At 38.3% G+C, this 27,034-nt stretch overlaps 1 pseudogene; it reads left to right on the top strand.

Moving 5' to 3' along the window:
• Positions 1-10,366: 10,366 nt before the first annotated feature.
• On the top strand, positions 10,367-14,985 carry LOC108591563 (DNA-directed RNA polymerases I, II, and III subunit RPABC4 pseudogene; annotated as a pseudogene).
• Positions 14,986-27,034: the final 12,049 nt, after the last annotated feature.

Raw genomic sequence — 27,034 nt, 5'->3', positions numbered from 1 at the left:
TATGCTAAGTGAAATAAGCCAGATACAAAAATACTGCGTGGTCTCACTATATGTGAAATCTAAAAACAAAGCAGAGTAGCATAGTGAGACTGGGGCTGGGCAATGGGAGAAATAGAGAGATGTTGACAAAAGGCACAAACCTTTAGTTGTTAGATGAATGAATTCTGGAGACAATGTATAGCATAATGACTTCAGTTAAAAATCATAAATTTTATATTTGAAATTTTCCAAGAGTGTAGAAACACACACACACACACACACACACATACACAGAGAGGTAACTGTGAGGATGTGTTAATTAGCTTGACTGCGGTAATCATTTCATAATGTATATGTATATCAAAACATCACATTGTATACCTTAAATACGTTCAATTCTTATTTGTCAGTCATACCTCAATTGAGCTAGAAAAAAATGAAATAAAATGAGATATTCTAAACTTTCTGTGTTTAAGTCTTTCTAAACATTTCTCTATTGTCTTTTTGTATCTAGTGTTGCTGTTGAAAAGTCTGATGTGATTCCTTTTTGTTTTTTGAAATGGAAGTTTTTTCTTGTTTTTTTTTTTTTTTCCAGATGGAGTTTCACTTTTGTTGCCCAGGCTGGAGTGCAATGGCACAATCTCAGCTCACTGAAACCTCTGCCTCCTGGTTTCAAGTGATTCTCCTGCCTCAGCTTCCTGAGTACCCAGGACTACAGATTTGTGCCACCATGCCCAGCTAATTTTGTGTTTTTATTAGGGACAGAGTTTCACCATGTTGGTCAGGCTACTCTTGAACTCATGAACTCATGAACTCAAGTGATCCACGTGCCTCAGCTTCCTGAAGTGCTGGGATTACAGACATGAGCCACAGTGCCTCACTTTTGATGTCAATCTTACATCTTTATATTAATCATCTTTTTCTCTCTGTAAGATTTCTAGGTTTTTTTTCTCTTTATATTCTTAGATGACCCTATAATGTATCTAGGCATGAGGTTTTTCTTCTATTTATGCACTGATTCCATTCTCTTTTTAATTCAGAAAAAATTTCTTCTTATTTTTTCAAAGTTTTTAAAATCTCTCATTTATTAAAAAAAGGTCTCTCTATTTATAGGATGTCAATTATCTGGGTTTTAATAGATCACCTCTTTCCCTTGTATAGCATGGCTTCTTTTGATACTTTAAGTTTCTTTTTATATTTTTTTCCATCTGAGAGATTTCCTCAATATGTCTCCTAATTCACTTAATCATTTCTCAACTGTTCTTTTTCTGCTATTTATTTAACTTGCTGTTTGCTTTATTTTAGCTATTTTAGTTTTTCCATCCAATATTTCTTCTTAGTTTTGTTCTGTGTCTTCTCGTGGGATGTTTTTCCCCCACATTGCAAGCACATAGCCTAGAGGGTTGCCTCTTTTTTTTTATTTTTCCCTCAGTGACTGCAGTGGTTAACTATCCCCCCATCTGTTCTCCTTCAGCTTTCACAAGTGCAGGACTTTAATGTTGCCCTAATTTCACTCCTAAGGACTCCAGGATCAGAGATGAAAATACAGAAGGGGCGGTGGCAGGAATTTGTTTGTCCAAAGGCATTGGAAATGAAGCAGCAGGAACGAGTTCTAGTAAATCTTTCCTGCTTTATCCTTTCTCAGCCAACTACACACACACACACACACACACACACACACACACACACACACACAATCTTCCTGCAGACTTTATCACAGCTTTCTCCCATTCCTTGTATTCTCCCTCTTTGGTCTCTACCTGCTTACTCTTGGAAAAGGCGGCTGGCAGTTGTTTGAGTCCAGCATCTTGCGTAGACCCAAAACTGGATCCTCAGGATTATTACCTTCAACATCTTCATTTTATAGGTGAGGACACTAAAGCCCAGGGAAGCTGAATGCATGTCACAGAGCCTGTGAGTGGTAGATGTCCATGCTACCTCCTGCCCCAGTAGTCCACTTAAGACCAAAGTCACCTGCCCTTATACAGTGATACTTAGACTACATGTAATGTTCAATCAATTAATATTGCAAACTCAATATTGCAAAAATATTAATGGGCCTGGCTATAATTCACTTGGTCTACTCTGAAGGTGCATGTTTCTTTTAAAAAATATTTCATAGCTTTCAAGGGTATTAACCCAAGCCCAAAGAAAAAAATATGAGGAAATCTGCAATATACCACTGAAATACCTTTCTATGAAACATCCTGAGTAATAATAACAGACTAAAGGGTAGGCCAGCAGCAATAGTAAGTGCTTCTGATCCTCCAAATACCAATTCCCCATACAGACTCTCTAGTGTTCATGGGGATACAACCAGCCATTTAGGTTCTATAGACTGTTTGAGAGCAAGCTGCATTTCCCTCTGGGAAGAAAACCAGGTTTGGCAGTGGCTCACGCCTGTAATCCCAGCACTTTGGGAGGCCGAGGCGGGGATCACAAGGTCAAGAGATCGAGACCATCCTGGTCAACATGGTGAAACCCCGTCTCTACTAAAAATACAAAAAATTAGCTGGGCATGGTGGCGCATGCCTGTAATCTCAGCTACTCAGGAAGCTGAGGCAGGAGAATTGCCTGAATCCAGGAGGCGGACGTTGCGGTGAGCGGAGATAGCGCCATTGCACTCCAGCCTGTGTAACAAGAGCGAAACTCCATCTCAAAAAAAAAAAAGAAAAAAGAAAGAAAAGAAAAAAGAAAACCAGGTTTGGGATTAGCTAAGTGCTAACTGAAATGGCAAGGTTTATTTCTCTACTAAGATCTTGAGTTCTTATGCCTGAACAGTGTCCCGTTTACCTCGGAAAAGCCAAGCCATTGAGAAAAAATGTGTCCCAGGAAGGGGAATATAAATATGATTCCTATTAAAAAAAATACCCAAGCTTGCCTGGAGTATCCGATAATGAATGCTCTATCTATGAAACTGAAAAGGAAAAGCTGAGGATCAGACATCCATAACTGCTGAGAAAACACACATTCTTGTCATAGGTAACATTCAGCTCCTTAAGAACTAAGATATTTTCTCTTAGGATTCAGTCCCTTGTTTTGCAACAGCTCCTTCTCTGCACTCTCTGTGGAAATACCAATGAGAGATGAACCTTTCCCTGGTCCCACGATGGGAACCTGCTTACCCAGCCCAGTCTCCTGTGACCCGAACTTTGGACTCTGACCTCCTCTTACAGTAACCCAGCATTGCTCAGTGGTGACATTTCCCCATCCTATTCACCTGCCTAAGGGAGGGCGCCAGACCAGAACCCCAAACAGGGAATCTAAGAACAGGCACTTTGTGGACATTTGCCTGGTAAAAATCAATTTCTTTCAAGTAACCAGTCATCCCAGGCTTTGGTGGTAGAGTTTTGAGAGTGCATGGTAAAATTCTTTCTCTTATTCATCTATATAATAACATAGATTTCGTAGTATCTTAAGGCTGGATGAATTAAGGTAATCTAGTCCAATTTTGTCCTTTTATGTATGAATCAGTGGAGATTGAGGTGATTAAATCACATACCCAAGGTAACATAAGTACTAAGAAATGAATCAGAGACTTGGGCCTACATCTGGAATGTTTTTCTTCATCAGATGCATCAGATGGTCCTTCTCGTTTCTATCTTACTCACAGAACTGCTCACCCCCTTACCCCTGCTCTTACCAATTCCTCTGATTGCTTTTCACATTTCCTTCTGCATTCCACACTCAAGCCCATGGGCCAGCTTAATCCATAAGAGGACCCTGCCCAAGAGGAGGAGAAATATCAGCAACTATTTGTATGCATCTGGGATCATCTACTTGCACTGCTATTTTCTAGGCCCATCTTCCATTTGCACTTCCACAGGAGGGAGATGCAGTTATGGCCAACAGAGATTCAGATGAATGACTTCAGAGTTGTTCCCATACATGCATTCATTTAGCACACACTTACTGAACACCTACTTTGTGCTAAGAATCATATGAAGTGCAATGGGTGCTTCTGAGAAGCTTGTAAACTTAGAGGAGGTTCAGATAAGTAAATGAATAATTTAAACAAATGAAGTGGTATATTCACATCGAAGAAGCAATAAAAGAAAGAAAGAAACTACAAATAAACAAAATACAAATGATTATCAAAAACAAAAAAAATACATACAGAGTTTAGGGATCAGATACAATTGCTGAAGGGAAAATGCCATAGGATTCCATTTATATGAGGTTGCAGAAAAGACAAAATTCAACTATAATGACAGAAAGTAGATCACTAGCTAGCTGTCTGGGTGGGAGAAGGGGGAAGATGGGAGATTGGCTGGGAAAGGGCATGAGGAGAACTTTCTGGGATGATGGGGATCTATATCTTGTTTGGGGCAATAGTTACGTGTGTGTAAACATTTGTCAAAAGTCCATAAATTTTACACTTAAAACATGCATTTTACTTCATGAAAAAAGTCCCTTAAAAGTCAATTACAAAAACAATTGTGAAATATGTGCTGATTGAGCACTTAGTTATATAGCTATTCATGAGTTTCCCATAATTTTTATATTGGGGAAAAGTGTGGAGTGGTGAGGATGATGTCCCTTCCATTGAATCACATGCATTGATAAGGTCATCTATTCCTACCTCCCCAATTGACATGAGAATGAGGCAACAGAGGTAAATGGACTTACACAAAGTCATCAGCAATGACTCAGGGAAGAAGTGAGAACATCCTAAGGATCTCATTTACACCTGGTTACTTGGCACCAGGTGAAGGTCCTCCAGTGATTTAATGCTGCTCTCTTTACTTCAGATGCTGTTGAAACCAGCAACCCTGTGCTGCCCCAGAACACAACATACAACATTGAAAGAGGACCTACTATGTGGAAAGATCTAAATGAAGTCACATTGTCATCGTTGTCATTGTTATCATCATCACCATCATGGATTCTTAAGCAAATACTATAAAAACTCAATTCAATGTGAACTGGGACTTCCAATAATGTAAATTAAAGAGTAAACTAAATTTATTCAATGAACACTCCCTTTTAAAAGTCATCAGATAAATTATAGAAGTAAATGTTCCATGCTGAAATCAGCTTAAAGCTCAGATAACAAAGTCTCAGAATATAGCAAATGAAGTTTATAACAAGAAGAGGGTCTATCTACACATAGACCCACTGGTGAGATCTTTTAAGAATGACAGTGACATCAGCAAGATGGAGAAATAGAAAGCTCTAATAGAATGCTCCTGACTTTTCCTCCTCTCCCCTCCCCAAAAAGTATTGTCATCAGATTTCTCCTCTGTTATACTAAATTCTAGAAAATAATGAGAATAAGGGGTACATGAGGTAGACGATTGAAGGATTTTATGTTGAACCTAGCTGTCATTCATCTGGAAGGAAACAAAGAGAAGTTCTCAGCAATGCAAGCACTCAAGGGTATCCTACACTCTACTCTCCCCTACTCACCTACCCCCAGAATTATTTGGAAGAAAATTACCCAAATAACTTAATATTGAATAAAAACAAAGAAATCAATTTTGGAGAAGACATAGCATAAAATAAATTTTGAAGAGGAATCAATCAGAAAAACAGAGCGATGATGAAATCAAATAATTATTGTTGTCATGCTGATGAAACATTGAATGTCAAAGGAATTACTGAAATAGAATCTTTATAAACATCATCAGCATCTAGATTTAAAAATTATTCCAACAAACAATGGATAATTTGCTAAAATGGAAAAAACTTGAGCCAGAGTTCTTATACTAGTTGATTTAACAGGCATTATTTTATTCTTGATGCTGTTAGAAAAGTGGGCGTTCCTTTATTTTTCTAAACAAGTGTAGCTACTGTTAGAAACACAACTGGATATGTAACTTCCGGGTCACCATGGGGTAAGTGTATGTGCTGTTTGATATGCCTGTCACTGTCCCAAGTGCACTGTGGATGTCCATTCATTAATCGTAACAGTAATTTGAAGTAGGAGCTATTGTTACTATTCCTATTTTACAGACATGGAAACTGAGAGAGGCTGACTTCCCAAGATCTTACAACTAGTAGGTGGAGTAGCTGGAATTCAAACCAAGCAGGCTGACTTGAAAGTACATGCCCTTAACCAGTATATTATAGATGTTTAAACCACATAGGAAGCAACAACTCAAAAAAAAAAAAAAAAAAGAGGAGAAGAAAGGGTAGAAAGGAAAGAAAAAGAAAGAAAGCTATGGGAGGTGTTTTTAAACTCACAAAATAAATTAGCCATTGCAAAAAGGAAAGAGGAGGGAGAGAAGTAGGAGAAGGAAAGGAGGGAGGATGAGGTCTTTAATTCCTCCAGTAAGAGATTAAAAAAAGATTGATTCATTTAAAAATTCCATCTTAATTATATCTATGCAATTTCTGCGTTTTCCATGAAATGATGCAACGTTCATTCTGAGTAAACTGTGAAAAGTTAAAAATCTATATTGTAACTTCACAAACAACTACTAAAAACATAATGCAAAATTTCTAAAAAGCTAATACATAAATTAAAATGGAATATTAAAAATATATTTAAATAACCTAAAAGAAGGTATCAAGGAAGAAAAAGAAAAAACAATTAAAAAATACTATGAGGGGATGAACAAAATACAATAAAATTATAGACTTCTATAAACTGCAATTCAGAGTCAGAATTCATCAGAATGGTTCAAACAGCAAGACCCAACTAAATAGAGATTATAAGAGACATGCTAAGTAAGACATGGTTCGCTTTAAACTAAGTGGATGAAGGTTGACATGCAGGGCACACAATAAATCATACAAAGACTGGATTGCCTATATTAAATCAGAAAGAAGACTTCAAGACAGAGCACTGCCAATAATTAAGAGAAATACTGATGATCAAAGAATACATTCCTCAGGAAGACATAGGAATCATCAATTGGTTTACACCTAATGATGAGCTTGAAACTATAATAAACAAACATTGACAGAATTAAAGAAAGAAATAGATAATTTGGTAAAATATGCCTCGAAAGTTTGTTTTAACGGCATCTCTCAGCAACTGATAGGATACCTAGACCAAAAAAAAAAAAATCAGTAAAGCCATAGAAAATCTGAACCACCTTTAGTCAACATCTGTCACTCATTTGTGGCCATCTGCAGTGCCACACTGTGAGGGATAAAGATGGTGAGATCACACTCAAGAAGAAGGACTTTCAACTGATGCTGTCTGCCATGGACATAGAGTACCAGGGAAGAAGAGGACCCTGGACCAGGGACTTCCTTAACCCTGGCTGTGCCTTAGCATCACCTGGGGAGCCTTTTAAAAATACCAGTCCCTGAACCTTTCATCTAGAGATTTTTCTGTAATTCATCTGTGGTGTGGCCCAAATATTAGTATTTCACTAAACTCTCCAGATGATTCTAATGGGTAGTATAGGTTGGAAATCACTGCCCTAAAATGTGGGGGAAGTGAACACTCCTACATTGATTAAAGAAATGTAAATTATGTGTTATATATATATATATATGAACCTTAAATACATCATTTTATTAATAAATCTCATTTCTAGGGAAATAATAATCATTTACCCATATAATTTGTGTTCAAGAGTATTCTTTTCAGCTTAATTTATAATAGAGATAAATACATTCATACACACATAGAATGATTGATAGTAAGTCACATGCATACAAAGCAGATACATAGATACAGATAAATAATTGGGTAGGTGGAAGGAAGGAAGGAATAAAGGAAGGAGAGAAGGGAGAAGATCTAATATAAAATTGGTTAAATTAATAAAATAAAGATAAATTGAATATTTCTTAATAAGATGATGTTGACATGTACTTCACATAAAATATGGGCATAATAAGGTAAGTAAAGAGAATTAGGCTGCAATGCCTATGTAAAACACTCCATTTTTGCAAAATATATGTGTACACAGAGAGAAAAGGTCTTAAAGACTATGCTTCAAAATATCAACCGTATTTATCTAAAAGTAGTAGCATTTCTGTGAATTTTAATGATGTTCTTCTTGTTTCTAGTTTGTGTAAAATGAGTACTCATTTTATTGTATGTGTAATTGTAACAAAACCTGGTAGTAGGGGAGCAGAACAAGGACTCTCCCTGATTTCAGTCCTCACTCTATAATGGTAGCCTTTCATCTAGGCAGCTCTAATCCTTAAAAGAGGGTCAAATGGATTATTATTCATGTTAGTGAAGGAATTAAGAACTTAGCTCTCTGGAAGGGTGTGGAAACTGCTCTATTACCCTAAATGAAAAGCAAACAAGGGAAATTTCCTTTGATCCATGGGTGCCCAGTTCTTTCAGCCTTCCCTGGTTAGATCTGGAAGGCATCCATTAGAGGGTGAGGCTAGCTTGTACCCACGTGCTGTCCTTTCCAAGGTGTGGCTGGGAATGTGGGAGCTGTCCAGATCTACCCCCAATTATCTTTCCAGTCCAAAAAAGGTTGATCCACCTCCTTTCACTTGGGAAGCATCTGGGCAGGACCAACCGGATGACATGGAAAGAAAGCAAAGTCTGCTTAGGACACTCCACTCCTCCCTTTCTCCCACACTGCCCCTCCACTTTCCTTTATGTTCGTTGCTTTAAGACCTCAGATCCTCAGATGTTCTCTCTTCTGCTGCAAGAAAAGTGATCTAAAAAACCTCATTCTCATTAAAGCATCAGTATTAGCCTTTTGAAGGAAGAACAGAGAAATTACATTCACAAAGAAATGACCTCTCCGATGGACAAATTTCAAGCACCAGCTTGTAAGGAAGGGTCATAATGTCTGTGATTCTGGACTTGAAGTCTCAGCAGAAAAAAAGTGGGAAATGTCCTTGGAGTCAGTTGCCTTTGGGCCATCATTCTTTTTTTTCCCATTACTTCAGCAGGGGGTTGGAACATAGGTGGTGTTTGGTTACGTGGATAAGTTCATTAGTGGTGCTTTCTAAGATTTTGGTGCACCATCACCCAAGCAATGTACCTTATATGCAATGTGGAGTCTTTTATCCCTTTCTCTCCTCTCACCCTTCCCTCTAAGTCCCCCAAATCCATTGTATCATTTTTATGCCTTTGTGGCCTCATAGCTTAACTCCTACTTATGAATAAGAATATATGATGTTTGGTTTTCCATTTCTGAATTACTTGACTTGGAAAAATGGTCTCCAACTCCATCCAGGTTGCTGCAAATACCATTATTTTTTCCTTTTTATGGCTGAGTAGTATTCCGTGATTCCATTATATATATATAGATATGACATTTTGTTTATCCACGCTTTGACTGATGGGCATTTGGTCTGGTTCCATATTTTTGCAATTGCTAATTGTGTTGCTATAAACATGCATGTGCAAGTGTCTTTTTTATACAGTGACGTCTTTCCCTCTCAGTAGATATCCAGGAGTGGGACTGCTGGATTGAATGCTAGATCCACTTTTAGTTATTTAAGGAGTCTCCATGCTGTTTTCCACAGAGACTGCAATAGTTTACATTCCCACCAGCAGTGTCAAAGTGTTCCCTTTTCACCATATCTACACCAACATCTATTATTTTTTTATTTTTTAATTATGGCTATTCTTGCAGGAGTAGGGTGGCATCACACTGTGGTTTCGATTTGCATTTCCCTGATAATTAGTAATATTGAGCATTTTTTCATGTTTCTTGGCCACTTGTATATCTCCTTTTGTGAATTGTCTATTCATGTCCTTAGCCCACTTTTGATGGGATTATTTGGTTTTTTTTTTACTGATTTGTTAGAGTTCCTTGTAGATTCTGGATATTAGTCATCTGTCAGATGCATAGTTTGCAAAGATTTTTTTCCCAGTCTATGGGTTGTCTGTTTACTCTGATGATTATTTCTTTTGCTGTGCAGAAAGTTTTCAGTTTAATGAAGTCCCATCTACTTATCTTTGTTTTTGTTGCATTTGCTTTTGGGTTCTTGGTCATAAAACCTTTGCCTAAGCCAGTGTCTAGAAAGTTTTTTCTGATAGTTAGCTTCTAGAATTTTAATGTCTTTAGGTCTTAGATCCATCTTGAGTTTATCTTTTTAATGAAGTGAGGGACGAGGATCCAGTTTCGTTCTTCTACATGTTGCCTGCCAGTTATCTCAGCATTATTTGTTGAATAGGGTGTCCTTTCCCCACTTTATGTTTTTGTTTGCGTTGTCAAAAGTCAATTGGCTATAAGTACTTGGTTTCATTTCTGGGTTATCTATTCTGTCCTATTGGTCTATGTGCTTATTTTTATTCCAGTTCCATGATGTTTTGGTGATTACAGGCTTTTAGTATAGTTTGAAGTCGAGTATTGTGATGCCTCCAGATTGGTTCCTTTTGCTTAGTCTTGCTTTGGCTATGCGGGCTCTTTTTTGGTTCCATATGAATATTAGAATTTTTTTTCTAGACTGAGACGAGCTGGATTGTGTTTGGAAATGCGGAGAAACTTTCCCGTGTTGCATAGGGCTAACAATGGACACTCAGAAGGATGTTCAACCTCCAAAGCAGCAACCAATGATATATATCTGTGGAGAATGTCACACAGAAAATGAAATAAAATCTAGGGATCCAATCAGATGCAGAGAATGTGGATACAGAATAATGTACAAGAAGAGGACTAAAAGATTGGTCGTTTTTGATGCTCGATGTAACCTGGGAATTCAGAGGAATGTCTTCACTTATCCTTAGATTTGCTCTCTCAATTGTTTTATAGCTTTCGATTTTGCATACAGTAGTTTTCCCTTATCTTCAGGGGATGCATCCCAAGGCCCCCAGTGGACTCCTGAAACCTCAGAGAGTACCAAACCTTTATACACCTTTTTTCTATATATACACACCGATGATAAAGGGTAATGTATAAATTAAGCATAGCAAGAGATTAATAAAATAGAACAATGATAACATACTGTAATAAAGTTACATGAATGTGGTTGGTCTTTTTTGCTCTCAAAATATCTTCTTATACCGTGTACAGTACTCACCTATTTTCGAATGTAGTTGACTACAGGTAACTGAAACCACAGAAAGGAAACTTGGAATGAGTGAGGCACTGCTGTACTTAGGAATACAACTATATACATATGATTTTATTTTTAAGACCATATTGTAATTATCTACTAATATTTTGTATAAAGCAATTTTTTGTTCCATCACATGACTTTTTGTTTTACTCTATATGTAATCTGACACACAATTAAGGGTAAAGTTGCTTACCTGAACCACACTTTTAATCAAAACCTAGAAACATCTGCAGTGCTTGTTAAACATGCAAGTTTCTAGAACCCTTTGAAGTTCTGATTAAATAAACTTATTGGAAACCAAAAAAAAAAAAAGAATTTTTTTCTAGTTCCGTGAAGAATGATGATGGTATTTTGACATGAATTACATTGAATTTGTAGATTGCTTTTGGCAGTATAGTCATTTTCACAATATTGATTCTACCCATCCATGAGTATGGGATATGTCTCCATTTCTTTGTGTCATCTAGGATTTCTTTCAACAGTGTTTTGTAGTTTTCCTTGTAGAGGTCTTTCATCTCCTTGATTAGGTATATTCCAAGTATTCATTTTATCTTATTTTATTTTACTTTATTTTGCAGCTATTGTAAAAGGGGTTGGGTTCTTGATTTGATTCTCAGCTTGGTTGCTGTTGAAGTATAGCAGTGCTACTGATTTGTGTAGGTTGATTTTGTATTCTGAAACTTTCCTGAATTCATTTATCAGATCTAGAAGCTTTCTGGATGAGTCTTTAGGGTTTTCTATTTATATGATTATGTCATCGGCCAACAGTAAGAGTTTGACTTCCTCTTTATTGATTTGGATGTTCTTTCTTTCTTTTGTATTATTGCTCTGGCTGGAACATCAATCTTTACTAAAACTTACCTTCAGGAAGTGTCTTCTAATGATTTTGAGAGACTAAGTGAAGAGGACATTTTCTAATTGAACTCTGAAAGTGCAGCCTAGAACCCTTGCATTAGGCTGTTCTTGCATTGCTATAAAGAAGTACCTGAGACCTGGTTATTTATAAAGAAAAGAGGTTTAATTGGCTCATGGTTCTGCAGGCTGTACAAGCGTGGTACCAGCATCTGCTCAGCTTCTGGGGAGACCTCGGGAAGCTTTTACTCACTGCAGAAGGCAAAGAAGGAGCAGACACAAACCTATCTCCTCACAGTTGGGCAAAGTAGACAAATGTTCTCCATTCTATTTGTAATTTACTTAAACATCTTCACAAGATGGTACTAGCACCCTGAAATGTGCTTTTCACAAGCAGTCTAGGAAGCATTCCTTGATGTCAGGTCACCCAGAAAAGGTTCAAAAATGTTGGCAAATCACTACTGCTTCTCCTCCTCCTCCATTACAAGGTAAAGGTTAGTTCTTAAAAGCAGCTGTAAAGCACGGGTTCCTTTAGCCCCTTCCCTGCCTCGCTGCCAGAGGGTGATAGGTGCTTATCAATATCATCCTCCAGTGACTGCTTAGTTTAGTATCCTATCCCTGCACAGTCATCATTTATCACAGGGCAATCTCATTGGCGCAAAATATAGTGCCCTTGTGACTCCTCACTCTTCAACACTTACTGATAGCAAATGAAAATGACACTGCCTGCCAGGTCCAACCATAACTCAACCTCATTTTCCTGAAAACCTTCAAGGGACACTACAAAGTAATGAGATATGCACTGCCTAGAGGTTACAGCACAGCCTAGATATGTTATGTTCAGATAAATCAGCCCAACAAATGATCAGTCTACCCAGAAATAAACACCACTCTGTTGTCCTAAATGTTGCATTATGTAATTTAAGCAAATGAGTTCAATGGGACGTTCTTCTTTAATCATAACCAAGATGGTGACCAATATTACCTTACCCCTTATTGTTGTTTAGTAATAAGACAAAGTAATTTTCTATTTTAATTCTCTTCTTGAAAAAATAAAGTTTGCATCTGAAATAATACTTATCGGAAAGATAATAATGATGATAATAATGACTATGAAGATGAGATTCCAGTTTATAGAATGCATTTTGCTTTAGAAAATGTCCCATTATTAAATTAATCTTTGCAGTAAATTTTGTGAAGTAGAAAATGCAGATAAGTTCTAACTTTTCCAAATAATGTGTCTGAATCCCAGAGGAAATAACTTGCATAGTGTTGTACAACTTCCTAAAAAGTTAGGGAAAGGAGAGGGGCAGGGTATGAAAACTAGATCTCTGGATCAACTTTCTTGCCAATTCTCACTCCCTCTATGTTACTGGACTACTTGAGATACACACCCTCACATAAATCCTTTCCATTTTACAGATCACGAAACACATTTAACATAATTACCACCAAGGCATGATTTACAAACAATAGACCTGTACAAAATGAAGCAAAATAAAATAAACAACTTGGTTGAGTTTATTTACACCTCTTGGGAAAATAACATAAGTGATGGATGAATTCTTTGTTTCTTGAGTAAAGTTTAAAAATTGTTAAAGGAATAACTACTATATATTAGTCACTGAGTTAGGTGTTGGAGCACAGAGATGTTCTCCAAGGGATGCTTCCTAGGCGAGAAACGGGTTTAATATCACACTGTGAATGTTAAATATGAGGCACAGATATGACAATTTTCCATATGTGGTATGTAGCCCACGATGAAGTATAAATCTCATCACCTTCTAGGTTAACTGAATCAATGGAGACAAACCGAAAAGTCCAATTTCCCAAAGGAGATGAAGTTAGACCCCAAAACACAGAAACCATGGAAAATCCACAGAGGACATTTCTGCCTCTGACTGTGCTTCTACACATTAGTCTGGAGAGGTTGTCTGGCTCTTAAAATAGTACCACAATCTGATTAACTGCACTTGCCCTGTGCCCCTAAATAACCAGTTATCTTCTCCACGAAATGTAAGCTCCGTCTTATTGATTGAACAGCTGCATACCTGGGCATAACAGATTCTTATGTAATTTACATACCATTAAATTCACGTTTTTAGAGTGTACAATTGAGTGGTCTATTCACAACGCTGTGCAATCATCACTGCTTCTCCAATTCCAGAATATTTTCATCACCCCATAAAGAAACCCCATACTTATTAGCATTAGCTCCCCTTCCTCCCTTCATCCAGTCCCTGGAAACCACTAGTTTGCTTTCTGTTTCTATGGATCTGTATATTGTGCCAGTTTTATAAAATGGAATGATACAAGATGGGACCTTTTGTGATTGCCTGGCTTCTTTCACTTAACACAATGTGTTCAAGGTTCATCATGCTTATAATGTATTAGTATTTCATTTTTTATAGCCAAATAATATTCTGCTATATGACTATATCACATTTGGTTATCCATTCATCTATTAATGGACATTTGGGTTATTGTCACATTTTTTGCTATCATAATAGGATTTTAATACATGCTACTAAACTTCCCCTGTGCCCCTAAATTGATGACCTTCTGAATGATAACATCCTATGTTAAATAACTAATAAACATATGAAAACTGTTCTACCTCATTAGTGATCAGAGAACTAGAAACAATGCAAGGTCACATTATAGTTATTGTATTAGCCAAGACTTTCCAACTCTAATAGCTGTTGTTACAGGGTGTGGGATCCATCATGTACTGATTACGGAAGTGGAAATTGGTGCAAACATTCACATTGGTAACATGTACCCAGAGCCTTGACCTATATTCATACACTTCGAATCCCCTAATTCTATATCCAAGAGATAAAACTAAAAATCTAATGTAAGAAATTCACTATTTGTGAAGATGTTTATTTATAATGATGAAATGTAATAGACAAGCCTAAATATCCAGCAACAATAAAATGTTTAAAGAAGATACAGTAGATCTGTAAGATTAAGTTCTATTGGTCATTACAAATTATATGTTGAAAGACTTAATTGCATCAGAAATATTATTAGTATTCAGCGAAAATAGGCATGATACAGTTAATTTCAAATATGTAAAATTTCAAATATGTAAAACTTCAAAAAAAAGAGGAACTTGAGAAAATGTGCCAAAATGTGAATATGACTTTTTCTGATCATCTTCCAGGTGAGGTTTATAACTCACCTTTTGTGGCTGTGAGGATGAAGAGATAAAGAGGAATTCTATACACGATTGCACCTCTTATGCTTTGATTATCGACAGTTTTATGTACATGTGACTTAGCTCCCCTTTTAAATGCAAAGGTCTGAGAGGGCAAAGAATTATTCTAAATAGCACCATTCCTGTTAGTTGTACAACAAATAGTCTTTAAATTAATTAATAAAAGCATTTTTACTTTTATTAGACCCCATTAAACTCATTCAGCCAAGTACACTTAGAATGGATTATTTCCAGCAGTGATAACAGTCAAGAACAAGGAAATGGACATACAGAATATTGACTAACATTAGTTTCTGTAATTCCTTCCAACAGAGTCATTCCAGGAGGGTGAAGGATTGCTGGCCTCCATTACCTGCTAGCCTGCCTGCCTTAGAGACCCTGCCAAAATAAAGGGCAGGTGGGAAACATTAGACATTCAGTAAGAATGTAAATGGATGCAGTGATAGAGGCAAATGGCTGGTAAGTCACCTACTAGTGAAATACGCCAGGCTTAGTTCTTCTGCCAATGCAAAAGGTGTGTTTTTATCATGTGTCTGTGAGCAAAGCGACAGGTGAGAGAGGGCATTCTAGTCATTGGGGAAAGACTGAGCAGTAATGGCCTTTCTGTTTATGCAACTGTTACAAGTTGTCAAAGCTTTAAATGCGTTCGCCCCAAGCATCTTTTTTTCATTATATGTAAACGTTCAAGCCCCTTGTGTGGAAAGTACACTTGCACATGGTCCCAATTCGCTTCTACTCAACTTATCAAAACATTATCCCATAAGATTCAATTTAAGTTCAGAAAACTATGTGAGCTTCTTATATGAGGCTAATATTAGTCCTTCATATAAACAAGTCCTGGTTTTCCATGCCCTTCAACTTTGCATGTGTTTGCGTGACTCCAGTTTAAGTCAAAATTGGATTCTTTTGAGTTCAAGCGAGACATTATCCAGCTAATTCAAATGTAAGTATCTGTGTCGTTAAAATCATCTCAAATAAAGAATGGTCTGAAATGGTGTGCTTTATTTTTTGTTTACAGACAAATGAAAGAGTTAATACTTTAGATACACAGCAAAGTCAACTTTTAGTTATCTTTATAAGACAGTAATAGATAAAAATAATTGATGAAATGTATTAATTGCTGGGGCTCATGTTATGGTTTGATATGCAAGTTTTTATTTAATCCTCAGAAGATGGTGAGAGGTACATATTATTTTTGGTCACATTCAGCAGATGAGAAAACTAAGGGGAAAAATATCTACAAAAAATAATTTGTACAAAAATATTGATAGAAGATTTATTAATAGTAACTTAAAACTAGAAATAACCCAAATGCCCACCAAAACATAAGTGAAGAAATAAATTGTGATATATTCATACAACGGAATGTTACTCAGTGATGAAAAAGAAGGAATCACGACATACACTGTAACATGGATGAATCACAAAAGCATTATGATTCACTTCACTTCTGATACCAACTGCAAAAAAGGAAAAAAACACGTTGAGAAAGAACCCAGCCCACAGAATATTACAGATGATGTGAATCTATGTATATAAAGTTCTAGGACAGTTCATACTAATTTACAGTGAAAGAAATCAGAGGGAAGGTAGGAAAATTGGAAAAGGACATGAGTGACTTTCAGGTGGAATGGAAATGTTTTGTATATTGATTAAAATGGCCATTGCATACATGTGTTTGTTAAATGTTAAAACTCAATGAACTGTACATTTTATTTTATGAAAATTACATCTAAAACAGGATAGTGATAGATGATAGATAGACAAACAGCGTGTAGTATTTCTTGGGGTTAACAAAGTTTATCCATTTGCTCAAGGCTAAACAGGTATAGTGAAAGTGGAACACAATGTGAACACAGGGAGGCTGACTCCAGTCTGCTGTTTTGCCGGAAAGTTCATGAAATAATCCCCAAGTATATTTGGCAGCAACTACATGCAATACATTTTCCTAACTGCTCTGAGGAATAAAGAAGCCCAATTAAATGAGTTAATACATGTGAAGTGTTTATAACAGTGCCTGGTATATAGAAAGAGCTCAAAGGTGTTAAGACAACTTTATTTATTTTTTTTATAATTTGCTATCAAGACCATTATAGGTATTTGGGGAAACAAACCATTAAACTGTAAATCATGAAACAACAAAATAAGAATCATAGTTTAAGAAATGGCACCAGGAACCTCATAAAGCCAAGGCTAGAAACCCAGTGTCTACATGTGCCAAGTAGTTTAAAAAACAAAAGTGCGGTAGGGATGTGGGGCACCAGAGAACACAGTTTCCACTGGGTGGGAAACCACTCAGCACCAATCTACTGCTGCCATGTGCCATCCCAATATTGCCAAATCTGTTTCAAATGGACACAGAAATCTCCCAGTTTTTGAATGGTGGTCACTACTTCAATGCTTTAAAAAGTACATGATTTCTAAGTTATTAGTTATAGAATATGTCCTAAATGCATCATTTTAAAACTCTTAGAGGTCACCTAAATATGTGTCTGCACCTTACCCTCCCTGGTCACTCTCAATCTTGATGAGTGAATCCACCTAGAGAGGTAACAGGATTTGCCCAAGGTCACCCAACTATTAGTTAGAGGCACAGTGGGTAATCAATCAATGCCTTGTTCAGTGTTGAGCAGATGGCAAAGCTGGTCATGTCTCTGTGGGTTCTGTCGCTCTTGAGCTGGACTACAGAAGAAAAGCTTCGGGAGGTGGTGAACTTGCAGTGAGATTTGGAAACATTACAAGCTAGGGGAATATCTTGGGAAAAGCACCACAAGGTAAAAGTTCAAAACATTTAATGGATACAGAAGTCATTCCAACATGAGGTGGGAAAAGCTTGAAATGACTTACTGAGGGTCCTCAGAGCTATGGAAGCTTTGTGTTCTATCTCACCCTCTACGGAAAGCTTGATAGAGCAGAGTTGGATAATGAAAGATAAAAACAAACTTTGAAAAGCACTGATGCGATGCTCCGGAGGGATTGATGGGCAATGGCTGTGATGTCATGGAGAGCATTTTCTTTTTTTTTTAATTGCATTTTAGGTTTTGGGGTACATGTGCAGAACATGCAAGATAGTTGCATAGGTACACACATGGCAGTGTGTTTTGCTGCCTTCCTCCCCTTCACCCACATTTGGCATTTCTCCCCAGGCTATCCCTCCCAGCTCCCCCCCCCGCACTGTCCCTCTCCTTTTCCCCCAATAGATCCCAGTGTGTAGTACTCCCTTCCCTGTGTCCATGTGTTCTCATTTTTTATCACCCACCTATGAGTGAGAATATGCGGTATTTCATTTTCTGTTCTTGTGCCAGTTTGCTGAGAATGATGTTCTCCAGATTCATCCATGTCCCTACAAAGGACACGAACTCTTCATTTTTGATTGCTGCATAATATTCCATGGTGTATATGTGCCACATTTTCCCAGTCCAGTCTATCATTGACGGGCATTTGGGTTGGTTCCAGGTCTTTGCTATTGTAAACAGTGCTGCAATGAACATTCGTGTGCATGTGTCCTTATAATAGAACGATTTATAGTCCTTTGGATATATACCCAGTAATGGGATTGCTGGGTCAAATGGAATTTCTATTTCTAAGGCCTTGAGGAATCGCCACACTGTCTTCCACAATGGTTGAACTAATTTACACTCCCACCAACAGTGTAAAAGTGTTCCTTTTTCTCCACATCCTCTCCAGCATCTGTTGTCTCCAGATTTTTTAATGATCGCCATTCTAACTGGCGTGAGATGGTATCTCAATGTGGTTTTGATTTGCGTCTCTCTAATGACCAGTGACGATGAGCATTTTTTCATATGTTTGTTGGCCTCATGTATGTCTTCTTTTGTAAAGTGTCTGTTCATACCCTTTGCCCATTTTTGAATGGGCTTGTTTGTTTTTTTCCTGTAAATCTGTTTGAGTTCTTTGTAAATTCTGGATATCAGCCCTTTGTCAGATGGGTAAACTGCAAAAATTTTTTCCCATTCTGTTGGTTGCCGATTCACTCTAGTGCCTGTTTCTTTTGCCGTGCAGAAGCTGTGGAGTTTGATTAGGTCCCATTTGCCTATTTTGGCTTTTGTTGCCAATGCTTTTGGTGTTTTGGTCATGAAGTCCTTGCCTACTCCTATGTCCCAAATGGTTTTGCCTAGATTTTCTTCTAGGGTTTTTATGGTGCCAGGTCTTATGTTTAAGTCTTTAATCCATCTGGAGTTAATTTTAGTGTAAGGTGTCAGGAAGGGGTCCAGTTTCTGCTTTCTGCACATGGCTAGGCAGTTTTCCCAACACCATTTATTAAACAGGGAATCCTTTCCCCATTGCTTGTTTTTGTCAGGTTTATCAAAGATTGGATGGTTGTAGATATGTTGTGTTGGCTCTGTTGCCTTTGTTCTGTTCCACTGATCTATATCTCTGTTTTGGTACCAGTACCATGCTGTTTTGATTACTGTAGCCTTGTAGTATAGTTTGAAGTCTGGTAGTGTGATGCCTCCCACTGTGTTCTTTTTGCTTAGGATTGACTTGGCTATGCGGGCTCTCTTTTGGTTCCATATGAAGTTCATGGTGGTTTTTTCCAGTTCTGTGAAGAAAGTCAATGGTAGCTTGATGGGGATAGCATTGATTCTGTAAATTACTTTGGGCAGTATAGCCATTTTCACGATATTAATTCTTCCTAACCATGAACATGGAATGTTTCTTCATCTGTTTGTGTCCTCTCTTATTTCATTGAGCAGTGGTTAGTAGTTTTCCTTGAAGAGGTCCCTTACATTCCTTGTGAGTTGTATTCCTAGGTATTTTATTGTTTTTGTAGCAATTGTGAATGGCAGTTTGTTCTTTATTTGGCTTTCTTTAAGTCTGTTATTGGTGTAGAGGAATGCTTGTGATTTTTGCGCATTGATTTTATATCCTGAGACTTTGCTGAAGTTGCTTATCGGTTTCAGGAGTTATTGGACTGAGGCAACGGGGTCTTGTGGGTATACTATCATGTTGTCTGCAAATAGAGACAACTTGGCTTCCACCTTTCCTATTTGAATACCCTTTATTTCTTTTTCTTGCCTGATTGCTCCGGCTAGAACTTCCAGTACTATATTGAATAGGAGTGGTGAGAGAGGGCATCCTTGTCTAGTGCCGGATTTCAAAGGGAATGCTTCCAGTTTTTGCCCATTCAGTATGATATTGGCTGTTTGTTTGTCATAAATAGTTTTTATTACTTTGAGATATGTTCCATCGATACCGAGTTTATTGAGGGTTTTTAGCATAAAGGGCTATTGAATTTTGTCGAATGCCTTCTTTGTGTCAATTGAGATAATCATGTGGTTTTTGTCTTTGGTTCTGTTTATGTGGTGAATTACGTTTATAGACTTGCGTATGTTGAACCAGCCTTGCATCCCCGGGATGAATCCTACTTGATCATGATGGATAAGTTTTTTGATATGCTGTTGCAATCAGTTTGCCAGTATTTTATTGAAGATTTTTGCATCTGTGTTCATCATGGATATTGGCCTGAAGTTTTCTTTTCTTGTTGAGTCTCTGCCGGGTTTTGGTATCAGGATGATGTTGGTCTCATAAAATGATTTGGGAAGGATTCCCTCTTTTTGGATTATTTGGAATAGTTTCAGAAGGAATGCTATCAGCAATTCTTTGTGTGTCTGGTAGAATTTGGCTGTGAACCCATCTGGACCTGGGCTTTTTTTGTGTGGTAGGCTCTTAATTGCTGCCTCGACTTCAGACCTTGTTATTGGTCTATTCATAGTTTCAGCTTCCTCCTGGTTTAGGCTTGGGAGGACACAGGTGTCCAGGAATTTATCCATTTCTTCCAGGTTTACTAGTTTATGTGCATAGAGTTGTTTGTAATATTCTCTGATGATGGTTGAATTTTTGTGGGATCTGTGGTGATTTCCCCTTTATCATTTTTTATTGCATCTATTTGGTTGTTCTCTCTTTTCTTTTTTATAAGTCTGGCTAGTGGTCTGTCTATTTTGTTGATCTTTTCAAAAAACCAGCTCTTGCATTTATTTATTTTTTGAAGGGTTTTTCATGTCTCTATCTCCTTCAGTTCTGCTCTGATCTTAGTTATTTCTTGTCTTCTGCTAGGTTTTGAGTTTTTTTGATCTTGCTCATCTAGCTCTTTCAATTTTGACGATAGGGTGTCAATTTTGGATCTCTCCACTCTTCTCATATGGGCACTTAATGCTATATATTTTTCTCTGGAGACTGCTTTACATGTGTCCCAGAGATTCTGGTATGTTGTGTCTTCGTTCTCGTTGGTATCGAGGAACATCTTTATTTCTGCCTTCATTTCATTGTTTATCCAATCAACATTCAAGAGCCAGTTGTTCAGTTTCCATGAAGCTGTGCAGTTCTGAGTTAGTTTCTGAATTCTGAGTTCTAACTTGATTGCACTATGATCTCAGAGACTGTTATGATTTCAGTTGTTTTGCATTTGCTGAGGAGTGCTTTACTTCCAATTATATGGTCAATTTTAGAGTAGGTGTGATGTGGTGCTGAGAAGAATATATATTCTGTGAATTTGGGGTGGAGAGTTCTGTAAATGTCTATCAGGTTTGCTTGTTCCAGGTCTGAGTTCAAGCCCTGGATATCCTTGTTAATTCTCTGTCTGGTTGATCTGTCTAATATTGACAGTGGAGTGTTAAAGTCTCCCACTGTTATTGTGTGGGAGTCTAAGTCTCTTTGTAAGTCGTTAAGAACTTGCCTTATATATCTGGGTGTTCCTGTATTGGGTCCATATATATTTAGGATCGTTAGCTCTTCTTGTTGTATCGATCCTTTTACCATTATGTAATGACCTTCTTTGTCTCCTTTGATCTTTGTTGCTTTAAAGTCTATTTTATCAGAGATGAGAATTGCAATTCCTGCTTTTTTTTTTTTTTTTTTTTTTTTGCTGTCCATTTGCTTGGTAATTCTTCCTCCAATCCTTTATTTTGAGCCTTTGTGTATCCTTGCATGTGAGATGGGTTTCCTGGATACAGCACACAGATGGGTTTTGGATTTTTATCCAATTTGCCAGTCTGTGTCTTTTGATTGGTGCATTTAGCCCATTTACATTTAGGGTTAATATTGTTATGTGTGAATTTGATACTGCCATTTTGATGCTAGCTGGCTGTTTTGCTTATTAGTTGATGCAGATTCTTCATTTTGTTGATGCTCTTTAGCATTTGGTATGTTTTTGGAATGGCTGGTACTGGTTGTTCCTTTCTATGTGTAGTGCCTCTTTCAGGGGCTTTTGTAAAGCAGGCCTGGTGGTGACAACATCTCTGAGTAATTGTGCTTGTTGGCAAAAGATTTTATTTTTCCTTCACTTATGAAGCTCAGTTTGGCTAAATATGAAATTCTGGGTTGAAAATTCTTTTCTTTAAGGATGTTGAATATTGGCCCCCACTCTCTTCTGGCTTGTAGTGTTTCTGCCGAGAGATCTGCTGTGAGTCTGATGGGCTTCCCTTTGTGGGTGACCCGACCTTTCTCTCTGGCTGCCCTTAGTATTTTCTCCTTCATTTCAACCCTGGTGAATCTGACGATTATGTGCCTTGGGGTTGCTCTTCTTGAGGAATATCTTTGTGGTGTTCTCTGTATTTCCTGCATTTGAGTGTTGGCCTGCCTTGCTAGGTGGGGGAAAATTTCCTGGATAATATCCTGAAGAGTATTTTCCAGCTTGGATTCATTCTCTTTGTCACATTCTGGTACACCTATCAAACGTAGGTCAGGTCTCTTCACTTAGTCCCACATTTCTTGGAGACTTTGTTCATTCCTTTTTGTGCTTTTTTCTCAAATCTTGGTTTCTCATGTTATTTCATTGAGTTGATCTTCGACTTCTGATATTCTTTCTTCTGCTTGGTCAATTCAGCTGTTGAAACTTGTGCATGCTTCGCGAAGTTCTCATGTTGTGTTTTTCAGCTCCTTCAATTCATTCATATTCCTAAGTTGTCCATTCTTGTTATCATTTCCTCGAATCTTTTTTCAAATCTTTTTTCAAGGTTCTTAGTTTCTTTGCATTGATTTAAAACACGTTCTTTTAGCTCACGGAAGTTTCTCATTACCCACCTTCTGAAGTCTGATTCCGTCATTTCGTCACACTCATTCTTCGTCAAGCTTTGTTCCCTTGCTGGTGAGGAGTTTTGGTCATTTGTAGGAGGCAAGGTGTTTTGGTTTTGGGTGTTTTCCTCCTTTTTGTGCTGGCTTCTTCCCATCTTTGTGAATTTATCCACCTGTCGTCTGAGTAGTTGCTGACTTTTTGATTGGGTCTCTGAGTGGACGCCCAGATTGTTGATGATGAAGTATTTCTATTACTTAGTTTTCCTTCTATCAGTCTAGCCCCTCTGCTGTATGACTGCTGAGGTCCACTCCAGGCCCTGCTTATCTGGGGTACACCTGTGGCAGCTGCGGAACAGTGAGGTATGCTACCAGTTTCTTCTTCTTCTATCTTTGTCCCAGAATGGTGCCCACCTAATGTCAGTCTGACCAGTCCTTTTTGAGGTGACTCTTTGGATATAGAGGGGTCAGGGAGCTGCTTGAGGAGATGGTCTGTACTTTATAGGAGCTCAAGTGCTGAGCTGTGAGCTCCGTTGTTCATTCAGTTCTGTTAGGCAGGTGCATTTAAGTCTGCTGCAGCAGAACTCATAAAACCCATTTTTTTCCTCAGATGCTCTGTCTCAGGGAGTTAGGGCTTTTTTTTATGAGTATTTGTTGCACTGTCCTGCCCAGCTAGGAGGCAGTCTAGTCACTATTTGCCTGCCGAGGCTCTGCCGTGCTACCGTGGGCTCCGCCCTGTTGCCGTGGGCTCCGCCCTGTTGCCGTGGGCTCCACCCTGTTGCGTGGGCTCAGTCCTGCTGTCGTGGGCTCCGCCCTGTTGGTGGAGTCTCTCTGTTATGGTGGGTTGCCTCAGCAATGGCAGGCTGCATCAGCAATGGGAGTGTACCTCAGTAGGGGCGGAATGCCTCGGTTATGGCAGACGCCCCTCCCCCACCGAGCTGCACTGTCCTGGATTCAGCTGTGCCTACAGTGAAACTCTCAACCCTGAACGTTTTGAATCGCTATTTCGTTTGTCCCTGTGGAAGGACCCACTGAGCCTGATCGCCTGGCTCCCTGCCTCAGAGCCCTTTTTCTTTTTTTTTTTTTAAGTTGAATGGTTGACTCTCTCCCAGGTGTTTCAGTTGCCTGCTGATAGGGCACTGGGATCTGTGTGATTTTCCATGCCGCGACCCACTGCGCTGGCTCAAATGTTGCTTCCTGGGAATCTCCTGGTCTGGCTCGCTGTCCAAGTCCCATTTAATCAGATGGATATGCTAATCTGCCCTCCCAAATCTCAGATTGCCGGTTTAACAGGGCACCCAAACCAGTGCATTTTGTGCAGAGTGCCGCTGTGCTACGGCGCCGGCCGAAATGGCCGCGCCAGCCGAAAGGGCTGCGCTGGCGTCCTGTGTCTCTCCTACACTTGGGAATTTCCCCGTTCTGTGGGCAACAAAGATCCGTCTGGAAATGCAGCTTGGACTCACCCTCTGCACCTTCACTGAGAGCTGCAATCCTGAGTTGCTCCTACTGTGCCATCTTCGATTGCAGTCCATGGAGAGCATTTTCTATTTCTTGGGCTGGATCACATTGGATCTGTGAAAACTCAAGGCATGCCAATTCCATGGCTCTGCTTCTGCTGCTGTCCTATCAAAGGATAAGGAGGACCATGTTTGCAAAACATATCCCTGTTCTTTCCTTTTTTGCAATTTCTTCAAAGACATTTATTACTTGGTAGGGGTGTGGCGTTGGAACCTAAGCATTTTTATCACGAATGAAAATAATTTTCTATTTCTGATGTTCAAAATAAATTTGTAGTCAAAGATAGTACTGAGATTCAGGTTTCTTGAGATAGAAGATTTTTATGTTTTGTTGTTTTTTCCATTTTCCATATGAAGAGGTTGTCCTGTGTGCTTCATCATGATGTCTTACTTAAGGGAAATTTCTGACAGACAGGAAGAAGGAGGAGAATACTGTTTGCAGAGCCAGTGGATTGTGAGAAGAATGACATCAAAGTAGGTGCTGCCATTTGTTGCATATGGTCCACATTTCTTCTCTCCAGACTTAAGACCACAGATGAAACCTCATCTCCCCAGCATGATTGGGCATATGGAAGGTTTGCATTAACTCTTCCAAGTTTCCATTGGTTCTCGTGAAGCAAGGAAGGGGACCCACAATCTCAGTATGTCTCCTCATTAGCTGAAGGTCTGGCCAAGAAATTTACCAGAACTGGCTGTCATCGAAGGGCTTAATGACCCTGTGGTCAAAGCCAAAGGCAGAGAGTTTGGGCCAGGAACACATGAGCTTGCTGTAGCCAGACTTTGAAGAGTCTGCAACACACCAAGACCAACCGAAAGGTCTGGTGGCATTGACCAAACCATTCAATGAGCTTGACTAACCCTGCAGACACTGGCATACTTCATGGCACCAAACCAACCACTTTAATAGCCCAGAGACAACTGCTCTGTGTGAACCCTAGGATCCTGACTCACCTCTACTGTCAAGAGAGCAAATAAACTGTACCCCATTCACCTGGCACCCAGATTTTTCATCTAGGGAAGGAGGAAAGGAAAGAGAAAGAACACAGAAGAACTATAACTTATCCAAAAACTAAGCAGTTAATTAAAGATAATTTATGACGATTATTTTTTAAATTTTTGTGAGTGTATAATAGGTGTATATATTTATGGGATACATGAGATTATTTTGATACAGGCATGCAGTATGAAATAAGCACATCATGGAGAACGGGCATTCCCTCAAGAATTTATCCTTTGAGGTACAAACAATCCAATTACAGTAAAGATAATTTATGAATCAAACTCAAGGAACGAGCCTCAACCCAAATATGCTTTTTCCTCTTCCAGTAAACCAATTTAGGTTAGTGAGGAAAAGTAGATCAATTTTAAGTTTAAATTTGTAAGCCAGCATATCTGAGTGCACTATGAGTAAATTAGTGACCTCGCTGCAAACATTTTCATTCCACATGTATGTGGAAATAGACATCAGTAAACCAAGATGCTCTCTATGTCAAAAATCCCTTTTGACCATTCATTCAGCACATGTTTATTGAGTGTTTACTATATGCCAGAGAATGTGTTGAGCCCTCGAGATTCAATGTTGACCAAAAGCAGACATGCTGATCTTACTCATGAAGCATAAAAGTCTACTCATGGAGACAGGCATTCATCAAATCTGTCAAATAAATGTAAAAGTACACTGCAATCGTGCCTTACACAGGCACTGCATGGGCTCCAAGAAAATCTGGTGGGAGGATTTAACCCAGCCATGGAAATCAAGGAAGGCTTCCCTAGGAAGTGTTGATGTAGTTGATGGACGCTTGAAATAAGGGGGGATTTTTAAAGAAACAAGAATAGAGAATCTAGGTGGAGGAAACAGTTGTCATTGTGTGCACAACCCACCTTCATAATTACTCACAACAGCATATTATTGAATTTTCCGGAATTTTTCAAGCCAGTTGGTGCCATGTTGGGAATATTTACACCATAAGAGAATAAAACTCTTATTCTACAAGATAAGAATTTGGAGGAGAAGGGTAGAGAAAGAGTTCTTAGTTTTGTTTTTTTGAGATCTAGTTTTTAAACAATTGCAGTCACAGCATTATAAAGCATTGTGGATGAAGGGAGGAGAGTAGGTATACTGAACCAAAAGTAAGTCAAGTATCTATAGTGCAAAGAATGAAAAGGAAAATTATGGGAAATCAAGCAGAGAATTAAGTCGAATCTGGCCTACATATGATGAAGAAGGCCTTGTTAAGCATTTTAGTCTTCATCTTAAGAATAATGAAAAATCATCCAAGTATTTATGAGTAGGTGTGAACAGATAGTGGTTTTGATACAATCTATCTGTCTGAACTTCAGAGATTGAATTGGAAGAAGTCAAGAGATGATAAGATCATTTAGAAGGCAGTAAGTAGTCCAGGAAATAGATAATAGTAGATTAGACTAGGGTATTGGTAGTGAAGATAGAGACATAACAGATTAAAGATATTAGAGAGATAAAACGCAATAGGATTTG

The sequence above is a fragment of the Callithrix jacchus genome, chromosome 5 (assembly GCF_049354715.1).
Source record: "Callithrix jacchus isolate 240 chromosome 5, calJac240_pri, whole genome shotgun sequence".
Taxonomy (NCBI): Eukaryota; Metazoa; Chordata; class Mammalia; order Primates; family Cebidae; genus Callithrix; species Callithrix jacchus.
This window is presented reverse-complemented; position numbering and strand designations above follow the sequence as displayed.